General features: G+C 50.2%; 2 long non-coding RNA genes and 2 other non-coding genes across 4 annotated transcripts in view; all 4 read right to left on the bottom strand.

The window, feature by feature from the left end:
* Nucleotides 1–91, bottom strand: part of LOC125774101 (large subunit ribosomal RNA) — a 4,178-nt gene extending 4,087 nt beyond the window's left edge. The window contains exon 1 of the ribosomal RNA XR_007420596.1: nucleotides 1–91. This exon is cut by the window's left edge and continues 4,087 nt beyond it. This is a non-coding gene — a ribosomal RNA (large subunit ribosomal RNA).
* A 709-nt stretch (nucleotides 92–800) lies between these two features.
* On the bottom strand, nucleotides 801–958 carry LOC125774100 (5.8S ribosomal RNA). The gene has a single exon (XR_007420595.1). It is a non-coding gene; the product is annotated as a 5.8S ribosomal RNA (ribosomal RNA).
* A 37-nt stretch (nucleotides 959–995) lies between these two features.
* LOC125774098 (uncharacterized) lies at nucleotides 996–2,028 on the bottom strand. The gene is made up of 2 exons (XR_007420593.1): nucleotides 1,946–2,028; nucleotides 996–1,501 (listed from the first exon to the last, which is right to left on the bottom strand). It is a non-coding gene; the product is annotated as an uncharacterized LOC125774098 (long non-coding RNA).
* Nucleotides 2,029–2,417: 389 nt separating this feature from the next.
* Nucleotides 2,418–25,000, bottom strand: part of LOC125774099 (uncharacterized) — a 64,921-nt gene continuing 42,338 nt past the window's right edge. The window contains exon 3 of the long non-coding RNA XR_007420594.1: nucleotides 2,418–2,448. This is a non-coding gene — a long non-coding RNA (uncharacterized LOC125774099). The remainder of the gene's footprint in view (nucleotides 2,449–25,000) is intronic.

The following is a 25,000-nucleotide window of genomic DNA, read 5'->3' on the forward strand; positions in this document are numbered from 1 at the left end:
CGCAGCTACTCAGGGAATCCCGGTTGGTTTCTTCTCCTCCCCTTATTAATATGCTTAAATTCTGGGGGTTGTCTCACATCACTTGAGGCCTACAACAAAATCAGTCACATTCCATTCGTTTCGAACCCGGGGCATAGCGAACCGATATATACGCAACAACACTTCACACACACACACACACGGATTGGGCAATTTACGGTCATTTTTGAATCAACGATGGCCCCCCCGAGCACGTTGTCCGAATATCACTCCAATAAGGACAACGAGTTCCGCTCGGCATCGTTTTGATTCGATCTCTCAACAACAACTCTCGGTCGACTTGGTCGACTTGGACCCACGATGTCTCCCCCCGAGCATGTCGAGCCAACTGCACCACTATTGTATTGGACAACATGTTCCCCTCGGGCATCGATGGGTTAATCATGCACCACTATTATAAAACCCTTTGACGTTTTCCCCCAAGCACGTTGATCCAGTATTACGACGGATACGGTCAACGAATTCTTGGACATCAAAGAGGTTTTCGATTGAATTTCCCCATGTTTCACAACGTACTCTTAGCGGTATCCTACGATACGTCTCACTCTATTTGTGTGTGTGCGCGTTTACGTGCGTGCGATTTATGCGGTTCACCCCTTTACTTTCAGCGCCCTGCGGTCCCAACAAAGGTCCCGAGCACGCCATTATGCACAGTGTGGAAGCGTGTTTCCCCCACGACACTAGACGGGCTGCTCGCCATAGTGTTCTATTGTGGCACGCTCCACCCTGAAGTTTGGTTTGTTGTATATCAAGGAATTGATAGGCACTCAAGAATGTGTGCATCGGCCGGGTTTAATCGTCCGACGCGCAATATGCGTTCAACTTATCGGTGTTCATGTGTCCTGCAGTTCACATTGTGACGCGCATTTAGCTGCGGTCTTCATCGATCCATGAGCCGAGTGATCCCCTGCCTAGGGTTTTATAGTAAGGTTCCCAATGTAACACAATCCCGGTGGTACGTCCAAAGACTAACTTTCTGACTAAGTTGTCTTTATTACCCAATAGTCCCAGGCCTTGTGACTTGTGGCTCATGTCTACGCCCATGGCCACCATTCGCTAAGATAGTTTTGAAGTCACTTTGAAGGCCCAGGAACAACTCTCTTAGCACATCGGTTAACCTGGCGCCGCAGTCAACTCATGTGCTTGGATCGGATCGAGCTATTGAGTATTGGGCCTGCATACTCGCTCATCCGTATCCTTTGCGTACCGCCCCATGGCCCTTGTATGTCTGCACCACAGTTCCTGTTCGTTCCGTGCCTATGGCCGGATACGTATTGCACATCGGTTAACCTGACGCCGCAGTCAACTCATGTGCTTGGATCGGATCGAGCTATTGAGTATTGGGCCTGCATACTCGCTCATCCGTATCCTTTGCGTACCGCCCCATGGCCCTTGTATGTCTGCACCACAGCTCCTGTTCGTTCCGTGCCTATGGCCGGATACGTATTGCACATCGGTATACCTGTCGCTACTCAGGCAACTCGTGTGCGTGGATTGGATCGAGAACATGGTGTGTGCCCCATGTTATAATTGATAGTCCATATCCACTTTATAGGTTAAAGTCATAAGTTGTGATTGCACAACCATTCTTCATAAGAGTTTAATCACTCTTCAACTAACTTTCGTTCTGGTGTCTTGGTATCAAATCGCGTAAGACACAAGATTCTACTGGCCAAATAGAATCTAGCACATTGGTTAACCTGGCGCCGCAGTCAACTCATGTGCTTGGATCGGATCGAGCTATTGAGTATTGGGCCTGCATACTCGCTCATCCGTATCCTTTGCGTACCGCCCCATGGCCCCGTCCTTAGAGTTAATGACTAGTAGGCTTAACTCTTTGTATGTCTGCACCACAGTTCCCGTTCGTTCCGTGCCGTGGCCGGATACGTATTGCACATCGGTATACCTGTCGCTACTCAGGCAACTCGTGTGCGTGGATTGGATCGAGCTCATGGGGTGTGTAGAGATTCCATGTTATAATTGCAAGTCCATATCCACTTTATAGGTTAAAGTCATAAGTTGTGATTGCACAACCATACTTCATAAGAGTTTAATAACTCTTCAACTAACTTTCGTTCTGGTGTCTTGGTATCAAATCGCATAAGACACAAGATTCTACTGGCCAAATAGAATCTAGCACATTGGTTAACCTGGCGCCGCAGTCAACTCATGTGCTTGGATCGGATCGAGCTATTGAGTATTGGGCCTGCATACTCGCTCATCCGTATCCTTTGCGTACCGCCCCATGGCCCCGTCCTTAGAGTTAATGACTAATAGGCTTAACTCTTTGTATGTCTGCACCACAGTTCCCGTTCGTTCCGTGCCGTGGCCGGATACGTATTGCACAACAGTAGATACCATCACCTGACGTATCTAACACACCACTATTGTAACTCGTCGTCGAAGGACCTTTCAAGTGCCTGATGGCCAGGGGAGCTCTTACACGGCACGGAGACACAGTGATGCTCGCCCATCACAGTGTACAACGATCGAGTTTGCTTAAGTGTCTGGGTACCTACACACCAGACACAATGCAATGGCCACGGATCCACACAAGGCACATCACATGCAGAAAGCTTCACCAGATTATGACACATACCACACTCTTGTAACTCGTCGTCGAAGGGGCGTTCAAAGTGCCTTACGGCTAGGGGAGATCTAGCACGGCACGGAGACACAGTGATGGTTGCCCATCAAAGTGTACAACGATCGAGTTTGCTTTCCGCGCAAGCGTTCTAAGTGTCTGGGTACCTACACACCAGACACAATGCAATGGCCACGGATCCACACAAGGCACATCACATGCAGAAAGCTTCACCAGATTCTGACACATACCACACTCTTGTAACTCGTCGTCGAAGGGGCGTTCAAAGTGCCTTACGGCTAGGGGGGATCTAGCACGGCACGGAGACACAGTGATGGTCACCCATCAAAGTGTACAACGATCGAGTTTGCTTTCCGCGCAAGCGTTCTAAGTGTCTGGGTATCTAAGCACCAGACACAATGCAATGGCCACGGATCCACACAAGGCACATCACATGCAGAAAGCTTCACCAGATTCTGACACATACCACACACATGCAACTCGTCGTCGAAGGGGCGTTCAAGTGCCTTACGGCTAGGGGAGATCTAGCTCGGCACGGAGACACAGTGATGGTCACCCATCAAAGTGTACAACGAACGAGTTGGCTTTCAACAAATTCTGACACATAGCAAGCGAGCGACCGAGCTACACCGAAGGCAGCCCATGGTTGGTCACTCGCGGACGATCATCAGTAATGATCCTTCCGCAGGTTCACCTACGGAAACCTTGTTACGACTTTTACTTCCTCTAAATCATCAAGTTCGGTCAACTTCAGCCATGCCAGCTGCAGCTCACGAAGGAACCGCGGAAGGTAAGCCTCCAGAAACCTCACTAAATAATCCATCGGTAGTAGCGACGGGCGGTGTGTACAAAGGGCAGGGACGTAATCAGCACTAGCTAATGACTAGTGCTTACTAGAAATTCCAGGTTCATGGGGACCGTTGCAGTCCCCAATCCCGACTAGATGGGCATTTTAGTGATTTCCCGTTCCTCTCGGAATGGGGGCGCCTATTGGCGAGAACACGCTGCGACCCACATTGTAGCACGCGTGCAGCCCAGAACATCTAAGGGCATCACGGACCTGTTATCGCTCATTCTCAGCTTGCTAAACACAAGTTGTCCCGCTAAGCAGGGCAAACGTAGCCGACGACCGCCCGTGAAGGCGCCGCCCGGCTGTAACGTCAGGTGCGCCCGGAGGCGCACTGCTGACAGCGTTCTAGTTAGCATGTTTGAGTCACGTTCGTTATCGGAATTAACCAGACAAATCATTCCACGAACTAAGAACGGCCATGCACCACTACCCTTAAATTTGAGAAAGAGCTATCAATCTGTCTTACCTCGATAAGTTTGGACCTGGTAAATTTTCCCGTGTTGAGTCAAATTAAGCCGCAAGCTCCACTTCTTGTGGTGCCCTTCCGTCAATTCCTTTAAGTTTCAACTTTGCAACCATACTTCCCCCGGAACCCGATTTTGGTTTCCCGGAAGCGACTGAGAGCACCGAATAGGGGTAGCGTCTCCCAATTGCTAATTGGCATCGTTTACGGTTAGAACTAGGGCGGTATCTAATCGCCTTCGATCCTCTAACTTTCGTTCTTGATTAAAGAAAGCATCCATGGCAAACGCTTTCGCTTCAGTTGGTCCTACGACGGTCTACGAATTTCACCTCTCGCGCCGTAATACCAATGCCCCCAACTACTTCTGTTAATCATTACCTCTAGGTTTCTGACAAACCAACGAAATCGTATAAACCGAGGTCATATTCCATTATTCCATGCAAGATTATTCTCGGCCAACGCCAACCCCACGGGGGGGCCGGACGCTTTGTCTTAGCCTGCTTTGAGCACTCTAATTTGTTCAAGGTAAATGTGAGTATCTTGAGCACCATGAGGAGCCCGTGCCGGAGTTAACCGGTAGCACGGTACTCGTTCACAGAGTAACGCCCAAGTACACCATTGTGAGTCGCAGCCGTGAGCGCGCGCACGAACGGCCCCGGCGTGTAACCGGGCGCCCGTGGCGGTCACGTGTCTGGACGGGCAATCAACTTCGAACGTTTTAACCGCAACAACTTTAATATACGCTAGTGGAGCTGGAATTACCGCGGCTGCTGGCACCAGACTTGCCCTCCACTTGATCCTTGTTGAAGGATTTATACTCAACTCATTCCAATTATGGACCATCGTTAGAGAGGTCCATATTGTTATTTCTCGTCACTACCTCCCCGTACTGGGATTGGGTAATTTACGCGCCTGCTGCCTTCCTTGGATGTGGTAGCCATTTCTCAGGCTCCCTCTCCGGAATCGAACCCTGATTCCCCGTTACCCGTCGCAACCATGGTAGTCCTCTACACTACCATCAATAGTTGATAGGGCAGACATTTGAAAGATCTGTCGTCAGTCGACAAGCGACCATACGATCTGCGTCCTTATCCAGACTTCAACTCAAGCCGCCCGGAGGCGATTGGTTTAACTAATAAGTGCACCAGTTCAGCTACCCGCGAGGGCAACAGTCCCGGCATGTTGCATGTATTAGCTCTGGATTTTCCACAGTTATCCAAGTAACTAGTGGTAGGATGATCTTGTGAATTATAGCTGTTATACTGAGCCTTATGCGGTTTCACATTCATTTATGTTTGTACTTAGACATGCATGGCTTAACCTTTGAGACAAGCGTATATTACTGGTAGGATCAACCAGAATTCGTTCCACTACAGACACACACTCGCTTAGTGGGAAATAAATTTCCACACAACTCTCTCTCTCTAGAACCATATGGAATGGCTCTTTGGTGTTGGGTAAGGCACCAATTTGTTGGGGTGTAACGGTCACCACCAACTTTAAGTTTGTTAGGGCACAACGGAAACCACTAACTAAACTTTAGGAAACTAAATTTCCTCACACATTATCTCTCACCATATTAGCACTAGGTGCTATCCACGATTGTACAACGTTTCAACTCTTGAATCGACCGTAGGGCCGCGGAATTGCTTCCGGGCCCCTATTCTCGCTATTAATTGTTCATCTCTTTCAATACATCGAGTTCGTTCCATTGGGTAGTTCGCATGGCGAACGTTTTGATGCAGCCCCCTGGGGGACCACGGCACTTTACACCGGGTATGGTGTATGCGCAACCTACAGATAACAATAAACCCCTTATGCGTGTGTAAACCGATGTTGGGCTGCTCAACATCTTTCATGGTTACATCACTTGCACCAGAACCCACGGTGCCGATTTGGTAATATGTTGTACATTTACTCTCAAGATGTACGCTTCGGCCCCTTATTCAGGGGCTCAAGCTATTACCAGCAAGAACAATCCTCATCCAGACTTGAACTCGAAACACCCGGAGGCGAACGGTTTAACTAATAAGTGCACCAGTCTTGAATCCATGCGTCGGTGGAAACAATGCCGGCGTGTTGCATGTATTAGCTCTGAACTTAGCGAGTGATTGCCTTGCAGCTGTCATACTGAGCGTAGAGCGTGATTATCGCTCACTTGAACCATGTTGAATGGCTCTTTGGTGTAGGGTAAGGCACCAATTTGTTGGGGCACAACGAAACCACCAACTTAAGACTTGCTTATAGGCATTTCAACGTTTTCAACTCTTAAATCGACCGTGTTTCATTATCATCTCTTCTTCTTATTAAATGCATCGAGTTCGTTCCATTGGGTAGTTCGCGTGGCGAACGGTTTGATGCAGCCCCCCGGGGGGGACCACGGCACTTTACACCGGGCATGGTGTATGCGCAACCTACAGATCACCAATATATTTGTGATCGATAATGCACACTTCTTACACGACTGACCAGTCGACAGCGCTGCCTTCCCATTATGCGTGTGTAAACCGATGTTGGGCTGCTCAACATCTTTCACGGTTACATCACTTGCACCCGAACCCATGGTGCCGATTTGGTAATATGTTGTACATGGTCTCAAGATGTACGCTTCGACCCCTTATTCAGGGGCTCAAGCTATTACCAGCAAGATCAATCCTCATCCAGACTTGAACTCGAAACACCCGGAGGCGAACGGTTTAACTAATAAGTGCACCAGTCTTGAATCCATGCGTCGGTGGAAACAATGCCGGCATGTTGCATGTATTAGCTCTGAACATAGCGAGTGATTGCCTTGTAGCTGTCGAACTGAGCGTAGAATGTGATTATCGCTCACTTGAAAGGGTCAAGCCCTTTCGAGTCGTCCGGTTTTTACGCCAGACGACTCGGTTCACCATCTTTCGGGAAGGGACCGTCTCGGTCGCAAGCTGCTCCGGTCCCCAAACAACCTGCGACAAATGATAGGAAATGCCGACATCAATACGTGTTCAGTTTGGTTTATCGCTCATAGGTCTTTTTGACCATCGATCCCTGATTATAACTCTCAATTAAACAGTCAGGAGAGTAAGGCATGCCCATCGATATCTCATCGACAGGCGATACCGCAAGAACGGCCAACGACACATCAGGTGATCGATTATTGCTACGACTTTTGCTTAATCGTTTCCACTCCTTAGAGAAAGAAACCCCCGGGGACCGTCTCGGTCGCAAGCTGCTCCGGTCCCTAAACAACCTGCGACAAATGATAGGAAATGCCGACATCAATATGTGTTCAGTTTGGTTTATCGCTCATTGGTCTGTTTGACCATCGATCCCTGATTAAACTCTCAGTAATCCAGTCGGGAGAGTAAGGCATGCCCATCGATATCTCATCGACAGGCGATACCGCTTGAACGGCCAACGACACATCAGAGGATCGTATCTTGCTACAACTTTTGCTTAATCGTTTCTTCTCCTTGGAGAAAGAAACCCCCGGGGACCGTCTCGGCCGCAAGCTGCTCCGGTCCCTAAACAACCTGCGGCATCAAATGATAGGAAAAGCCGACATCAATACGTGTTCAGTTTGGTTTATCGCTCATAGGTCTGTTTGACCATCGATCCTAGAATTCAACTTTCGAGTAAGGCATGCCCGTCGATATCTCATCGATAGGCGATACCGGTAGAACGGCCAACGACACACATCTAGGATCGCATTTACTCTTCCTTGGATGGATAACCAATACCCTAGGACCGTTTCATCGCGAGCTGCTCCGGTCCTCAAACAACTCGCGAACCACCGATAGGATGATATTAGGAATGGCCGACTTTCATCCTTTAACTCTCAGTTCTGCTTACCAAAACATAGGTACTTGGACCTTAAAGACCACTATATGTTCCCCGATCGGGGGCAATCGGAACGTCTATCCATCATCAACATCGTTTCACTCATTCCGAACCACCAAATTGGACAGACAGTACCATATTCACCAACCGATTGCTTCAACTTCGCAAACTGTATGGTAAGTTCTACTAATTTCACATCTTACCATCGACTAATAGTGCATAAATCCACTTGGAAATCACTTTTCCTTGGTCCTCGGACCTTCTACGACAACGTCCAACAAATATCCGAAGTCGTTTCCCAACTTAGACCAAGCATTTCGTATCTTTACTTCTAATCGATTTTTTCTCGCATAATTGACGATCAAAATCTAAAAACCACATTTTGAGCCAGAAGCAGTCGTCCGATCGTCCTGGGGGTAGTCTCAATCGATTTAGAAGGGTCCAATTCATAAAGATACATACTCAGTCAAAATCATGCTTCTGGCTCACCTACCCCCTATATAGTAAACGAAAGCGTACAGGCGTGGAAAACGTGCCATTTTTCTCCATCACGGACTTTTTTTTTCTCGTTGCACCGACTCTAGTAAAAAAGTGAAATTTTTTACTAGCTACCAACTTTTGCAAATTATCATCGGATATCACTTTTTATGGTCTATAGTAAGTTCTTATCACGTTTTAGTAGTTTTTGAAAAAAAAATTTTTTTGAACTTTTCAAAATTTTTCAAAACAAAGTTTTTGTAGGCGGTTTTGTGTATGGAGGGTTACTAGTCTCGGGGTCACTGTTTGACCAAAAAACCACTATATATCATTCGAAAGGTAATTTCAAGGGCTACAAAAAATTGTTCTACGGCACCCCCCTCCGACGTCTAGTATTCGAGTTATTGGCCAAAAACCATCACTTGAGCGATTTTTCGTTCAGGGTACCCGACTCTAGTAAAAAAGTGAAATTTTTCTCGATTGACCAAGTGTTGCAAATGACCATCGGATTTCACTTTTTATGGTCTATAGTGAGTTCTGATCACGATTTGGTACTTTTTGAAAAAATTTTTTTGACGCACTTTTCAAAATTTTGCAAAACCAAAACTTTTTAGGCGGTTTTGTGTATGGAGGGTTACTAGTCTCGGGGTCACTGTTTGACCAAAAAACCACTATATATCATTCGAAAGGTAATTTCAAGGGCTACAAAAAATTGTTCTACGGCACCCCCCTCCGACGTCTAGTATTCGAGTTATTGGCCAAAAACCGCAACTATAGCGGTTTTTCGTACAGGGTACCCGACTCTAGTAAAATGATGCGATTTTTACTAGTCTAGGAACTTTTTGGTCAAAAAATCAAGTATATGTCATTCGATAGATAATTTCAAGGGCTACCAAAAATTGTTCCACGACACCCCCCTGCGACGTCTAGTATTCGAGTTATTAGCCAAAAACCGCAACTTAAGCGGTTTTTCGTCCAGGGTACCCGACTCTAGTAAAATGATGCGATTTTTACTAGTCTAGGGAACTTTTTGGCCAAAAATCAAGTATATGTCATTCGATAGATAATTTCAAGGGCTACCAAAAATTGTTCCACGACACCCCCCTGCGACGTCTAGTATTCGAGTTATTAGCCAAAAACCGCAACTTAAGCGGTTTTTCGTCCAGGGTACCCGACTCTAGTAAAATGATGCGATTTTTACTAGTCTAGGGAACTTTTTGGCCAAAAATCAAGTATATGTCATTCGATAGATAATTTCAAGGGCTACCAAAAATTGTTCCACGACACCCCCCTGCGACGTCTAGTATTCGAGTTATGGGCCAAAAACCATTCATACTTGAGCATTTTGCTCATTTTGCCTGTACGGGTACCGGGGACTAGTAAAATCAGGCCAATTTTACTAGAGTGGGGGTACTTTTTGGTCAAAAAAACAACTTTTGCTCGTTCGATAGGGAATCGATAGGGCAACAAAAAATCGTTCTACGACCCCCCCTTCCGATGTCTAGTATTCGAGTTATGGGCCAAAAACAGTTTATAGTTAATTTTTCACTCGATTTTTCACCAAGTATCGCACATTACTCCGGTTCTATGCATTGGATCGTCAATCTTTAAGATTTTATGGGTAGTTCCAACTGTTTGCTACATTTCATCCATACATCACGAACCGATTCAATGTCTGTGGTAGAAGTTATTAGAGGAATAAAAAAATTTACCCTTGGCTTTGGACCGTACAAGTTTACCCATTTTTGGCCCGTATTTGCCCCATAGCTCCGCCGGTATCCAAGATATCGCCACACTTTCTTCTGGCCATGGGTAGATGGCACTTGTGGCTAGATTTCTTCCATGCACCACTAATCGCTACCATGTCTGTGGCCGGAGCTATTCGACGAACAACCATCGCATTGACCTAGGTACTTTTTCGGATTTTTGGTCCAACTTCACCATTTTTGGCCCATATTTGCCCCATAGCTCCGCCGGTATCCAAGATATGGCCACACTTTCTTCTGGCCATGGGTAGATGGCACTTGTGGCTAGATTTCTTCCATGCACCACTAATCGCTACCATGTCTCTGGCCGGAGCTATTCACGAAAGCGCCTCGCGCACTTGGTCGGATTTTTGGTCCAACTTGCACCATTTTTGGCCCATATTTGCCCCATAGCTCCGCCGGTATCCAAGATAGCGCCACACTTTCTTCTGGCCATGGGTAGATGGCACTTGTGGCTAGATTTCTTCCATGCACCACTAATCGCTACCATGTCTGTGGCCGGAGCTATTCGACGAACAACCATCGCATTTACCTAGGTACTTTTTCGGATTTTTGGTCCAACTTGCACCATTTTTGGCCCATATTTGCCCCATAGCTCCGCCGGTATCCAAGATATGGCCACACTTTCTTCTGGCCATGGGTAGATGGCACTTGTGGCTAGATTTCTTCCATGCACCACTAATCGCTACCATGTCTGTGGCCGGAGCTATTCACGAAAGCGCCTCGCGCACTTGGTCGGATTTTTGGTCCACCTGGCACCATTGTTGGCCCGTATTTGCCCCATAGCTCCGCCGGTATCCAAGATAGCGCCACACTTTGTTCTGGCCATGGGTAGATGGCACTTGTGGCTAGATTTCTTCCATGCACCACTAATCGCTACCATGTCTGTGGCCGGAGCTATTCGACGAACAACCATCGCATTGACCTAGGTACTTTTTCGGATTTTTGGTCCAACTTCACCATTTTTGGCCCATATTTGCCCCATAGCTCCGCCGGTATCCAAGATATGGCCACACTTTCTTCTGACCATGGGTAGATGGCACTTGTGGCTAGATTTCTTCCATGCACCACTAATCGCTACCATGTCTCTGGCCGGAGCTATTCACGAAAGCGCCTCGCGCACTTGGTCGGATTTTTGGTCCAACTTGCACCATTTTTGGCCCATATTTGCCCCATAGCTCCGCCGGTATCCAAGATAGCGCCACACTTTCTTCTGGCCATGGGTAGATGGCACTTGTGGCTAGATTTCTTCCATGCACCACTAACCGCTACCATGTCTGTGGCCGGAGCTATTCACGAAAGCGCCTCGCGCACTTGGTCGGATTTTTGGTCCAACTTCACCATTTTTGGCCCATATTTGCACCATAGCTCCGCCGGTATCCAAGATATGGCCACACTTTCTTCTGGCCATGGCTAGATGGCACTTGTGGCTAGATTTCTTCCATGCACCACTAATCGCTACCATGTCTGTGGCCGGAGCTATTCGACGAACAACCATCACATTTACCTAGGTACTTTTTCGGATTTTTGGTCCAACTTGCACCATTTTTGGCCCATATTTGCCCCATAGCTCCGCCGGTATCCAAGATATGGCCACACTTTCTTCTGGCCATGGGTAGATGGCACTTGTGGCTAGATTTCTTCCATGCACCACTAATCGCTACCATGTCTGTGGCCGGAGCTATTCGACGAACAACCTGCGCATTTACCTAGGTACTTTTTCGGATTTTTGGTCCAACTTGCACCATTTTTGGCCCATATTTGCCCCATAGCTCCGCCGGTATCCAAGATATGGCCACACTTTCTTCTGGCCATGGGTAGATGGCACTTGTGGCTAGATTTCTTCCATGCACCACTAATCGCTACCATGTCTGTGGCCGGAGCTATTCGACGAACAACCATCGCATTTACCTAGGTACTTTTTCGGATTTTTGGTCCAACTTGCACCATTTTTGGCCCATATTTGCCCCATAGCTCCGCCGGTATCCAAGATATGGCCACACTTTCTTCTGGCCATGGGTAGATGGCACTTGTGGCTAGATTTCTTCCATGCACCACTAATCGCTACCATGTCTGTGGCCGGAGCTATTCGACGAACAACCATCGCATTTACCTAGGTACTTTTTCGGATTTTTGGTCCAACTTGCACCATTTTTGGCCCATATTTGCCCCATAGCTCCGCCGGTATCCAAGATATGGCCACACTTTCTTCTGGCCATGGGTAGATGGCACTTGTGGCTAGATTTCTTCCATGCACCACTAATCGCTACCATGTCTGTGGCCGGAGCTATTCACGAAAGCGCCTCGCGCACTTGGTCGGATTTTTGGTCCAACTTGCACCATTTTTGGCCCATATTTGCCCCATAGCTCCGCCGGTATCCAAGATATGGCCACACTTTCTTCTGGCCATGGGTAGATGGCACTTGTGGCTAGATTTCTTCCATGCGCCACTAATCGCTACCATGTCTGTGGCCGGAGCTATTCGACGAACAACCTGCGCATTTACCTAGGTACTTTTTCGGATTTTTGGTCCAACTTGCACCATTTTTGGCCCATATTTGCCCCATAGCTCCGCCGGTATCCAAGATATGGCCACACTTTCTTCTGGCCATGGGTAGATGGCACTTGTGGCTAGATTTCTTCCATGCACCACTAATCGCTACCATGTCTCTGGCCGGAGCTATTCACGAAAGCGCCTCGCGCACTTGGTCGGATTTTTGGTCCAACTTGCACCATTTTTGGCCCATATTTGCCCCATAGCTCCGCCGGTATCCAAGATAGCGCCACACTTTCTTCTGGCCATGGGTAGATGGCACTTGTGGCTAGATTTCTTCCATGCACCACTAATCGCTACCATGTCTGTGGCCGGAGCTATTCGACGAACAACCATCGCATTTACCTAGGTACTTTTTCGGATTTTTGGTCCAACTTGCACCATTTTTGGCCCATATTTGCCCCATAGCTCCGCCGGTATCCAAGATATGGCCACACTTTCTTCTGGCCATGGGTAGATGGCACTTGTGGCTAGATTTCTTCCATGCACCACTAATCGCTACCATGTCTGTGGCCGGAGCTATTCACGAAAGCGCCTCGCGCACTTGGTCGGATTTTTGGTCCACCTGGCACCATTGTTGGCCCGTATTTGCCCCATAGCTCCGCCGGTATCCAAGATAGCGCCACACTTTGTTCTGGCCATGGGTAGATGGCACTTGTGGCTAGATTTCTTCCATGCACCACTAATCGCTACCATGTCTGTGGCCGGAGCTATTCGACGAACAACCATCGCATTGACCTAGGTACTTTTTCGGATTTTTGGTCCAACTTCACCATTTTTGGCCCATATTTGCCCCATAGCTCCGCCGGTATCCAAGATATGGCCACACTTTCTTCTGACCATGGGTAGATGGCACTTGTGGCTAGATTTCTTCCATGCACCACTAATCGCTACCATGTCTCTGGCCGGAGCTATTCACGAAAGCGCCTCGCGCACTTGGTCGGATTTTTGGTCCAACTTGCACCATTTTTGGCCCATATTTGCCCCATAGCTCCGCCGGTATCCAAGATAGCGCCACACTTTCTTCTGGCCATGGGTAGATGGCACTTGTGGCTAGATTTCTTCCATGCACCACTAACCGCTACCATGTCTGTGGCCGGAGCTATTCACGAAAGCGCCTCGCGCACTTGGTCGGATTTTTGGTCCAACTTCACCATTTTTGGCCCATATTTGCACCATAGCTCCGCCGGTATCCAAGATATGGCCACACTTTCTTCTGGCCATGGCTAGATGGCACTTGTGGCTAGATTTCTTCCATGCACCACTAATCGCTACCATGTCTGTGGCCGGAGCTATTCGACGAACAACCATCACATTTACCTAGGTACTTTTTCGGATTTTTGGTCCAACTTGCACCATTTTTGGCCCATATTTGCCCCATAGCTCCGCCGGTATCCAAGATATGGCCACACTTTCTTCTGGCCATGGGTAGATGGCACTTGTGGCTAGATTTCTTCCATGCACCACTAATCGCTACCATGTCTGTGGCCGGAGCTATTCGACGAACAACCTGCGCATTTACCTAGGTACTTTTTCGGATTTTTGGTCCAACTTGCACCATTTTTGGCCCATATTTGCCCCATAGCTCCGCCGGTATCCAAGATATGGCCACACTTTCTTCTGGCCATGGGTAGATGGCACTTGTGGCTAGATTTCTTCCATGCACCACTAATCGCTACCATGTCTGTGGCCGGAGCTATTCGACGAACAACCATCGCATTTACCTAGGTACTTTTTCGGATTTTTGGTCCAACTTGCACCATTTTTGGCCCATATTTGCCCCATAGCTCCGCCGGTATCCAAGATATGGCCACACTTTCTTCTGGCCATGGGTAGATGGCACTTGTGGCTAGATTTCTTCCATGCACCACTAATCGCTACCATGTCTGTGGCCGGAGCTATTCGACGAACAACCATCGCATTTACCTAGGTACTTTTTCGGATTTTTGGTCCAACTTGCACCATTTTTGGCCCATATTTGCCCCATAGCTCCGCCGGTATCCAAGATATGGCCACACTTTCTTCTGGCCATGGGTAGATGGCACTTGTGGCTAGATTTCTTCCATGCACCACTAATCGCTACCATGTCTGTGGCCGGAGCTATTCACGAAAGCGCCTCGCGCACTTGGTCGGATTTTTGGTCCAACTTGCACCATTTTTGGCCCATATTTGCCCCATAGCTCCGCCGGTATCCAAGATATGGCCACACTTTCTTCTGGCCATGGGTAGATGGCACTTGTGGCTAGATTTCTTCCATGCGCCACTAATCGCTACCATGTCTGTGGCCGGAGCTATTCGACGAACAACCTGCGCATTTACCTAGGTACTTTTTCGGATTTTTGGTCCAACTTGCACCATTTTTGGCCCATATTTGCCCCATAGCTCCGCCGGTATCCAAGATATGGCCACACTTTCTTCTGGCCATGGGTAGATGGCACTTGTGGCTAGATTTCTTCCATGCACCACTAATCGCTACCATGTCTGTGGCCGGAGCTATTCGACGAACAACCATCGCATTTACCTAGGTACTTTTTCGGATTTTTGGTCCAACTTGCACCATTTTTGGCCCATATTTGCCCCATAGCTCCGCCGGTATCCAAGATATGGCCACACTTTCTTCTGGCCATGGGTAGATGGCACTTGTGGCTAGATTTCTTCCATGCACCACTAATCGCTACCATGTCTGTGGCCGGAGCTATTCGACGAACAACCATCGCATTTACCTAGGTACTTTTTCGGATTTTTGGTCCAACTTGCACCATTTTTGGCCCATATTTGCCCCATAGCTCCGCCGGTATCCAAGATATGGCCACACTTTCTTCTGGCCATGGGTAGATGGCACTTGTGGCTAGATTTCTTCCATGCACCACTAATCGCTACCATGTCTGTGGCCGGAGCTATTCGACGAACAACCATCGCATTCACCTTCTCGTTGCACTTCTTCGGGAATTTGGTGCAACCAAGTTTTCACTATAACTTGGTCATTTTCCGTCCATCGGACATGCGGTTTTGGGTGTCGATACTTGACACCGCGCGCTACAATATGTTCCTCCACGACCATGTGGTCCGATGCTTCCAACAGGAGCTATTCGAGGAGTACTGATTTTTCACCATTAAAAATGCTCGTTTTTGCACCAACTTTTGCCTATAACTCAGGCTGTATCGATCGGATCTTCAATCTTGAAAAAGTTTTGGATAGGTGGCATCAAATGCTACATTTCGTTCTTCCACGTCAACTTTGTCCGATGTCTAGCAAAAAAGTTATTCGCGAACCAAGTCCAGAACCCATGCAATGGCTGCCCACATTGCATACATCACGGCGGTTAACTCTCGTTACTCTATACCGAGGACTTGGTACTTTTTCAGGCATTCGTTGCTACTTCTCGGTTCATGATATTCGTTTACGGTCTTCACTAGGGCATTTGGTGCTCCTTATCGGTTCATGATATTCGTTTACGGTCTTCACTAGGGCATTTGGTGCTCCTTATCGGTTCATGATATTCGTTTACGGTCTTCACTAGGGCATTTGGTGCTCCTTATCGGTTCATGATATTCGTTTACGGTCTTCACTAGGGCATTTGGTAATGGGCTTCCCACTTTCTACTGATCGATCCATACTCACTTGCGTGCACCTAGCCTAGGAAGGTTTCCTATGGCTTCCCATCTTTCTACTGATCGATCCATACTCACTTGCGTGCACCTAGCCTAGGAAGGTTTCCTATGGCTTCCCATCTTTCTACTGATCGATCCATACTCACTTGCGTGCACCTAGCCTAGGAAGGTTTCCTTGGGCTTCCCATCTTTCTACTGATCGATCCATACTCACTTGCGTGCACCTAGCCTAGGAAGGTTTCCTTGGGCTTCCCATCTTTCTACTGATCGATCCATACTCACTTGCGTGCACCTAGCCTAGGAAGGTTTCCTATGGCTTCCCATCTTTCTACTGATCGATCCATACTCACTTGCGTGCACCTAGCCTAGGAAGGTTTCCTTGGGCTTCCCATCTTTCTACTGATCGATCCATACTCACTTGCGTGCACCTAGCCTAGGAAGGTTTCCTTGGGCTTCCCATCTTTCTACTGATCGATCCATACTCACTTGCGTGCACCTAGCCTAGGAAGGTTTCCCTTTGGTACCGACTTCCATCTACGCACTCGATATAACCTAGGTACTTGGTACCGATGATGGTTAACACTCAAGCATTTCTTGCATCCTGCGTGCAAGGTACCAATTTTCACTTCTCAGGTGCGTTTATGAGCCCGCATTAATCCAATATCGCTCTGATGGCCTTTCTTATTATTTCATCCGATAGCCCTTGCCAAAAGCTACCAAAAGTTCCTCCACGGCCATGTGCTCCGACGCTTAGTTTAGGAAATATTCGAAAAAATTCAAAATAGGAAGCATTTTCTTATTGGAAAATCACCTTAAATCGATGGCCATTTTTTGGGCAAAAACTTTAACGTCTTCCCGACTTTGCGGGAATTGCGAATTTTAGGCACCCAGAGAAAATCTTTTACTTTAAGGGGGCGGCCGCGAAGTTGCCCAAAGTCTCGGACACAAAAATTCTCAAGTTCCCCACTCTAGTAAATCGCCCTATGAGTATCTCCTGGCCCGCGAGCTCTGCGAGCGGGCCAGCTTCGGCGATTTTTGCCTTTTCGCCTAGGCGGTTCTTCTACGAAATTGGCCCACAGCTTTTGGTCAGAAAGCTAGCATTTGTTGCAACAGTTAGGTACTTGGTACCACATTTTGGTATCCATTTGGGCATTTGTGGCAACTACTCGGTACTTTGGCCCACATTTCGCTCTACTCGGGCTTCTATGGTGGTACTTGTCGGTACTTCTGGCCAACTTAGGCCAATTGGGTGCAACTTGTGGGTACTCTGTGGGTACTTTAGGGCGTATTGTGTCTTTCGGGTGAACCTTCGCTATACTTCATGGGTACTGATGGCCAACTTAGGAACATTCAGTGCAACCTTTGGGCCTAAGGAAATTTGTCCAACTCTTTGGACTTAGAAAATTTTCTGGACTTAGAAAATTTTCTGGACTTGTAAAAATTTTCAAATGTTCAATTTGGCCCACATTTCGCTCTACTCGGGCCTCTATGGTGCTACTTGGCGGTACTTTTGGCCAACTTAGGCCAATTGGGTGCTCTTTGTGGGTACTCTATCGGTACTTTTGGCCAACTTAGGCCAACGCGGTGCTATTTGTGGGTACTCTATCGGTACTTTTGGCCAACCTAGGCCCATTCGGTGCTATTTGTGGGTACTCTATCGGTACTTTTGGCCAACATAGGCCAATTGGGTGCTACTTGTGGGTACTCTATCGGTACTTTTGGCCAACATAGGCCAATTGGGTGCTACTTGTGGGTGCTCTATCGGTACTTTTGGCCAACTTAGGCCAACTGGGTGCTATTTGTGGGTACTCTATCGGTACTTTTGGCCAACTTAGGCCAACTCAGTGCTTCTTGTGGGTACTCTATCGGTACTTTTGGCCAACTTAGGCCCATTCGGTGCTATTTGTGGGTACTCTATCGGTACTTTTGGCCAACTTAGGCCAACTCAGTGCTACTTGTGGGTACTCTATCGGTACTTTTGGCCAACTTAGGCCAACGCGGTGCTATTTGTGGGTACTCTATCGGTACTTTGGGACATATTATGTCCTTCGGGTGAACCTTCTCGATACCTCATGGGTACTTGTGGCCAACTTAGGAAAATTCAGTGCAACCTATGGGCCTTTGGAAATTGCTCCAACACTTTGGACTTAGAAAATTTTCTGGACTTAGAAAATTTTTTGGACTTAGAAAAATTTTCAACTTCTGTATCTTCTTCATCAAGTTCCATTTTGTGGGACTTAGAAAATTTTCTGGACTTAGAAAATTTTTTGGACTTAGGAAATTTTTCAACACTTGTAAAATTTTTGTTCCTTCTTTGAAGAAGAATACTTTCCACTATTAGCTTCTTTCTCTTTTTCTTCTTAGTTGTCTTCTTATTTTCGGTCCGAGAGCGCCGACACTTGTAAAATTATCTAAGTCCGAAGACTTTTGGAATGAACCAAAAGTCAACGAACACAATACATCAACCCTATCAACATCAAGTGGCAACCCGAAGGAAGCGCAGCGGCCAGCCCATGTACAACGCGAAGTTGTAGCATGCAACCAACCAACCGCTAACCTCCAACGGCACTCAATGTATTCGTTACACATGGGCGCACCTGCACCACACTGTCGTGACCATCCAACGAGCCGTCGGTTCGGTCGTGTGTTACAAGCACCCCATCACATAGGCATAGAGTCACCACACAGTGTTCTTCAACACTCTCGTCACATGGTGCAAGTCACGGTACGCACCACCAATGTGCACTGGTTGGCCAATTCCAGCACACACGGGGCGCGCACGCGCAAGCACTAACCACCAAGCATGGGTCGCCTGAGAGGATCGATGCGAACGCATCTCTACAACTTGAAGCTCCCAGCCTGTAGTCCCGTCGTTTGCGGGCGGTCGTAGGTGTCGAAACTAGTGCTATCCACAGTCGGCAAGCTCGTCCACCGGTGTTCCCAACATGTATGGTACTAACACGTGCAGCGCGAACCCGCCCTTTGCGGCCTAGTAGTAAGCGGGGATGAGACGCCAGTGTGCCAATGGACAGCACGGACGGTTCTCGGAGGGTTGTTAGGCCCGCTAGCTTACGACCACCTAATGGGTATAAGAAGCGCTATCAGCTCGGATTGGATACGACCTTAGAGGCGTTCAGGCATAATCCAGCGGACGTAGCGTCATACCATAGTCCGTTCGAACTAGTATTGAGCCAGTGGTCCGTACCTGTGGTTCCTCTCGTACTGCACAGGAATTCCGTTAAGATAGCGACAAACAATGCACACCAGTAGGGTAAAACTAACCTGTCTCACGACGGTCTAAACCCAGCTCACGTTCCCTTGAAAGGGTGAACAATCCTACGCTTGGTAAATTTTGCTTTACAATGATAGGAAGAGCCGACATCGAAGGATCAAAAAGCCACGTCGCTATGAACGCTTGGCGGCCACAAGCCAGTTATCCCTGTGTGCGTAGCTGTCAAGCCAGCAGTTTAGACGTGCTTTGTGTCGCTCCGTATTTTTTGCAAAAATATTGTGCAAAAGTGCTTATAAATAGCGGAACAATAGTCGAAAAGGGCGAATTGAGTGTCATTCTTAGCGAATATTGAAAAAGGAAATCGTTTTACTTCAATTTACTGCGCTAAAACTCAGTTTAAAGTGTCCCCATACACTTTGTATGGGGAACTTCAGTGGCGAATAAATATCGAAATACCGTGTTAGAACATTGGAAAAGTGGTAAAACACATGCTAGGGAGCATAAACTATCGTTTTCCAGCGACGTAAAGTGCTTTTAAAAAGAGATAAACAGTAAAAACTCGACGTGAAAGTGCGTGCAACAGCGTGGTACGGTGGCGTCAGGTGTGTCGTCGCGTGTGTTTGTGTCATCAACAACACCACGAAGCGTTTTCGAGCAGTGAGGACAACAACCCAACGTAAAAGCTCCCTTTTTATGACGACAGCGCCACCCGTGGCGGGTTCCGCAACTTCCAGCGAAGACAGCAACCACCTTCTCTTCGACGTCTGCAGCGCCACCAGTGACCGGTAGCGGTAGCGCTTAGCCGGGACACCAGCGTTACGAAGCGTTACGGTGCTATAAAACTCGATGCGAATTGCATACCTTTCCGGCGCTTAGCGGTCAGAGAGTGAGAACGCGCAGCCGGAGACCGGGAACGCTTAGCAGGAGACCGGAAACGGTTCTTTGGCTCCGAATCCTTCCCCGGGAACGCCAAAACGAGAGACTTCAACGCGTCAGCAGGCGACGAACCCGTTTTTTGGTGTTTTCTTGAATCTCTTGCGGAATTTATTAAAAATTCTTATTCTTGCGGTTTTCTCTTGCGAAATTGTTTTTAATAAAGAAAAAAGTGGGAGTTTTTTATTCTTGCGATCCGCGGACGGGAAATCTGCCAAAGGGGCTCTAGCGACGGACGGTCGTTACCTTGGCAGATGTTGAAGGGAATATTCCCTTGTTCCGTCTGAACGATTCGTGCAGGCGGTTTTTTGTGAAAGGAGCGGAGAATGGAGGGGCGGGTGCTTCGTTCCGGGGTGCGGTCGTCGTCCACGCCTCGGAAGCGGTCCGATACCCCTTCCCCTTTACCGGAGACACCACGGCCGGCCGGACCAACGGTGGCGGTTCCGTCCGAGGCTGATAATTCCGAGGAGGAGGACGATGCGGAATTTTCCGACGCCTCTCTTCTCGAGCAGACGGTGGTGCCGCCAGTGGTAGCGGCAGGGGAGATGTCTTCAACCGTGGCTCCCCACGACGATGGCGAAGCGTCGGTGCTGGCTTTCCAGCACAAGATGCTGGAGAACTTCGCCAAACAGATCGAGTCGCTGACGGAAGAGCTGCGACTTAGCCGGGAACGTGAAGTGGCCCTGAAGTGTACGCTGGAAGCGCTTCAAGAGGGCATGCGTTCCTTGACGGCGCTTCATTCCTCGGCACAGCCTGTTGGTCAGGGCAGTGCCAGGACAAAACGCAGCCGGCAGCAGCGCAACCGTGCGAAGAAAGCTTCGCAACTGCAGCAGCAGCAGCAGCAGCAGCAGCAGCAGCAGCGGCAGCAGCAGCAGCAGCGGCAGCAGCAACAACAACAGCGGCAGCAGCAGCAGCAGCAGCAGCAGCAGCAGCGCAGCCAGCCACAGCCGCAGCGACGGACGGTCGCAGTGTCGGCTAATGGCCAGCAGCAGCAGCAGCAGCAGCAACCGCAACGTCAGCAGCAGCGGCAACAGCAGCAGATGTCCTGGGCTACGGTCGTGAGCGGTCGGAAGAGCCGATCGCAACGTTCGACTCAGCAGCAGCAGCAACCGCAGCAGGTGGGCCAGCCGTACCGGCCACCTCAGATGCGCCAGCAGCAGCAGCAGAGTCAGCAGCAACAACATCAGCAGCATCGTGCCCAGTCTAAGGGGCGTCCTCCGCGTCCTGACCGCATTGCGGTGGTCCCAGGTTCGGACAAAACCTGGACAGAGATGTACGTGAAGCTGCGTACATCTCAGGAGCTGCAGGACGTCAGGGCAGACATCGGCATGGGGCGCCGGACCGTGCAAGGTCATCTGCTTGTACCGTTGCGGAAGAACGTCGATAGCGCGGAGCTGGCTCGCCGGATCCAGCTAGCGCTAGGTGAGGATGGCGAGGCACGAGTGGTGACGGAGATGGGTGAGCTTCTCATCACCAACGTCGACTCTCTGGCCAAAGAGAGTGACGTGAAGCTTGCCATTGAGGAGAAGCTGGGGTCAGCGGCTGGCATCACTCACGTCGAGCTTTGGGAGCTCCGTGATGGCACAAAGCGAGCGCGTGTTCGACTCCCACTGGCCAAGGCACGGAGTCTCATTGGTCAGAAGTTGACACTCTGCCAATGTGTCAGCGGCATCCGCGAAGTGCCGAAGAAGCCGCTCGACCGTCAGCGCTGCTTCCGTTGCCTGCTGATGGGGCACCTGGCGCGGGACTGCCGTTCTTCAACTGACCGGACGGGTCAGTGTTTGCAGTGTGGCGAGGTAGGCCACCGCGTTAGTCAGTGCACGTCGGCAGCTAAGTGCATTGTCTGCCAGGGGCCCCATCGAGTGGGCCACTCATCGTGCCGACAAGGTCAACAGTGTCGGGTGTAGTGAGGGTGATGCAGGTCAACCTGGGTGGTGGACGCACTGCTCAGGATCTGGCCCTGCAAACAGCCCGCACTAAGCGGGTCGACGTGCTGCTGCTGTCAGAGGTGTACCGACCTCCAGAGGGCAGCGGAAACTGGACGGTGGATTCGTCGGGGAGAGCAGCTGTGGTGGCGACCGGCCACCTTCCGATCCAGCGGGTCTGGCGCTGTGCCATGCCCGGGTTGGCTGCTGCGCAGATTGGAGGGGTGGTCTTCATCAGCTGTTACGCCCCTCCACGTCTCAACGCCGGCGAGTTCGAGCAACTTCTGGAGGCGGTGGAGTTGGAGGCCCAACCCCACCCTCGCATCGTCCTGGCAGGCGATTTCAACGCCTGGAATGAGGAGTGGGGTAGCCAACGTACCACCCGGCGCGGTGAAGAGCTGCTCGATACAATTCGGCAGCTTGGGCTTGTGGTCCTGAACCAAGGATCGGTCCCGACGTTCGTGGGCAACGGAGTCGCCACTCCCAGTGTCGTGGATGTGTCTTTCGCGAGCGCATCCATTGCTCGTCCAGACACTTGGGAGGTGGCAGCGAACACCACTTCGTGCCACTATACGGCGTCGGACCACCGGTACATTTTCTTCACCGTGGGGCCTCCAACTCTTGACCAGCAGCGACGACAACAGCAGCAGCACCAGCAGCAGCAGCACCAGCAGCAGCAGCACCTGCAGCAGCAGCATCGTCACCTGAACGGGAGGCAGCAGCGACAACAGCAGCAGCATCGCCAGCGGGGACAGGGGTCCTCTTCGTCGTCTACCACGTTTCGGCACGCTGGCCGTAGATGGAAGACGACGCAGTTTTCGGTGGAGGCATTCGCAGCCGCACTCCAGACGGCCGGTTTTCCGGAACGAGCCGTCAGCCAGGAGGGGATGGTCGACGCCATGCTAGATGCATGCGACGACACGATGGAGCGCGTCACCATGTCGCATCGTGACCCCCATCGAGACCTCTTCTGGTGGACTCCGGAGATCTTGCGTCTTCGGGAGGAGTGTTCGACCGTGCATGAGCGGATGCTTCGTACCACCGACCTGCAGGAGCGCAGCATTGTGGCTGCACATCATCGGTCGGCGAGGAGAGCTGTCGAGAAGGCTGTCCGGGCCAGCAAGCGAGCGCAGCTTGATGAGCTGATTCAACAGGCGGAAACCAACGAGTTTGGGGCCGGTTATCGGGTGGTCATGTCTCGTCTTCGTGGCTGCTTCGTGCCACCTGAGACTGACCGTGTCGTGTTGGAGCGGATAGCCAACGATCTGTTCCCGACACATCCGCCTGTTGACTGGCCGGACGCTGAATCATCGAGCGTCGACACCGAGGAGCGGAGTTCTTCGTTGACCCCTGTCACCGTGGGCGAGCTGTTGTCCATCGTGGGATCGATGGCGAACCGGAAAGCGCCTGGACTGGACGGTATCCCCAACGCGGCGGTTAAGACGGCCATTAGGAAGTACCCGGAGGTTTTCGTCCGTTTGTACCAGGACTGCCTGGACCGGGGTGCGTTTCCAGCGCCCTGGAAGAGGCAACGACTGGTACTGCTGCCAAAGCCTGGCAAGCCTCCCGGGGAAAGCTCCTCCTACCGGCCGCTGTGCATGCTCGACGCACTCGGCAAGGTGTTGGAGCGCCTAATTCTTAACCGCCTCAACGAGTTCCTGGAGGAACCGGATGCGGAACGGCTGTCGGACGGGCAGTACGGTTTCCGGCGAGGCAGATCCACCATCAGTGCGATCCAGCGCGTTGTCGAAGCGGGCAGGACGGCCATGTCCTTTCGCCGCACCAACGCCCGAGACAAGCGCTGCCTGATGGTGGTGGCACTTGATATCCGCAACGCCTTTAACTCTGCGCCCTGGCAAGCCATCGCCAACGCGCTGAGGGACAAGGGGGTACCGTCATCGCTGCAGCAGATACTGAGGAGCTATTTCGAGGACCGGCGGCTGGTTATCGACACCAGCGAGGGCCCTGTCGAGCGGAACATCAGTGCGGGCGTTCCACAGGGTTCCATTTTGGGACCCACGCTTTGGAACGTGCTGTACGACGGGGTCCTGGGTGTCCAGTTGCCTGAGGGGGCCGAGGTTATTGGCTACGCTGATGACCTTGTCGTCTTGGTCCCTGCAACGACACCCCTAGCCGCTTCCTCGACTGCTGAACGAGCCATCGCGGTAATCATGGACTGGTTGGACCGGAACCGTCTCTCGTTGGCGCCAGAGAAGACGGAAATGACGCTCATCTCCACCCTGAAGCGTCATCCGGTCGTCAGCATCAACATCGGAGGTGTGGTCGTGCAATCCCAGCGCTCCATCCGTTATCTTGGAGTTTGGTTGCACGACCACCTGTCATGGTTGCCGCACGTTCAGCAGGCTGCAGCGAAGGCCATGAAGGTCGCGGAAGCCGTCACGCGCCTCATGCCGAACCACAGTGGACCGAAGTCGTCGCGTGCCCGACTGCTGGCGGCCGTAGCGGACTCCATCCTGCGTTACGGGGCCCCAGTTTGGTCGGAGGGGCTGCAGCTGCGCCAATGTCGTAGATTGGTGCAGCGGGTGCAGAGGACAACGGCCATTCGTGTTTGTCGGGCTTTCCGGACGGTGAGGGGTGAGACGGCCGTGCTGCTGGCCGGTCTCATTCCAATATGCCTGCAGATAGAGGAGGACAGCAGGGTCCATCAACGGCTGAACGATCCAGTCAACGAGATCCCCAGGTCTGGCGTTCGGGAGCTGGAGCG

Source organism: Anopheles funestus (genome assembly GCF_943734845.2).
Source record: "Anopheles funestus chromosome X unlocalized genomic scaffold, idAnoFuneDA-416_04 X_unloc_80, whole genome shotgun sequence".
NCBI lineage: Eukaryota > Metazoa > Arthropoda > Insecta > Diptera > Culicidae > Anopheles > Anopheles funestus.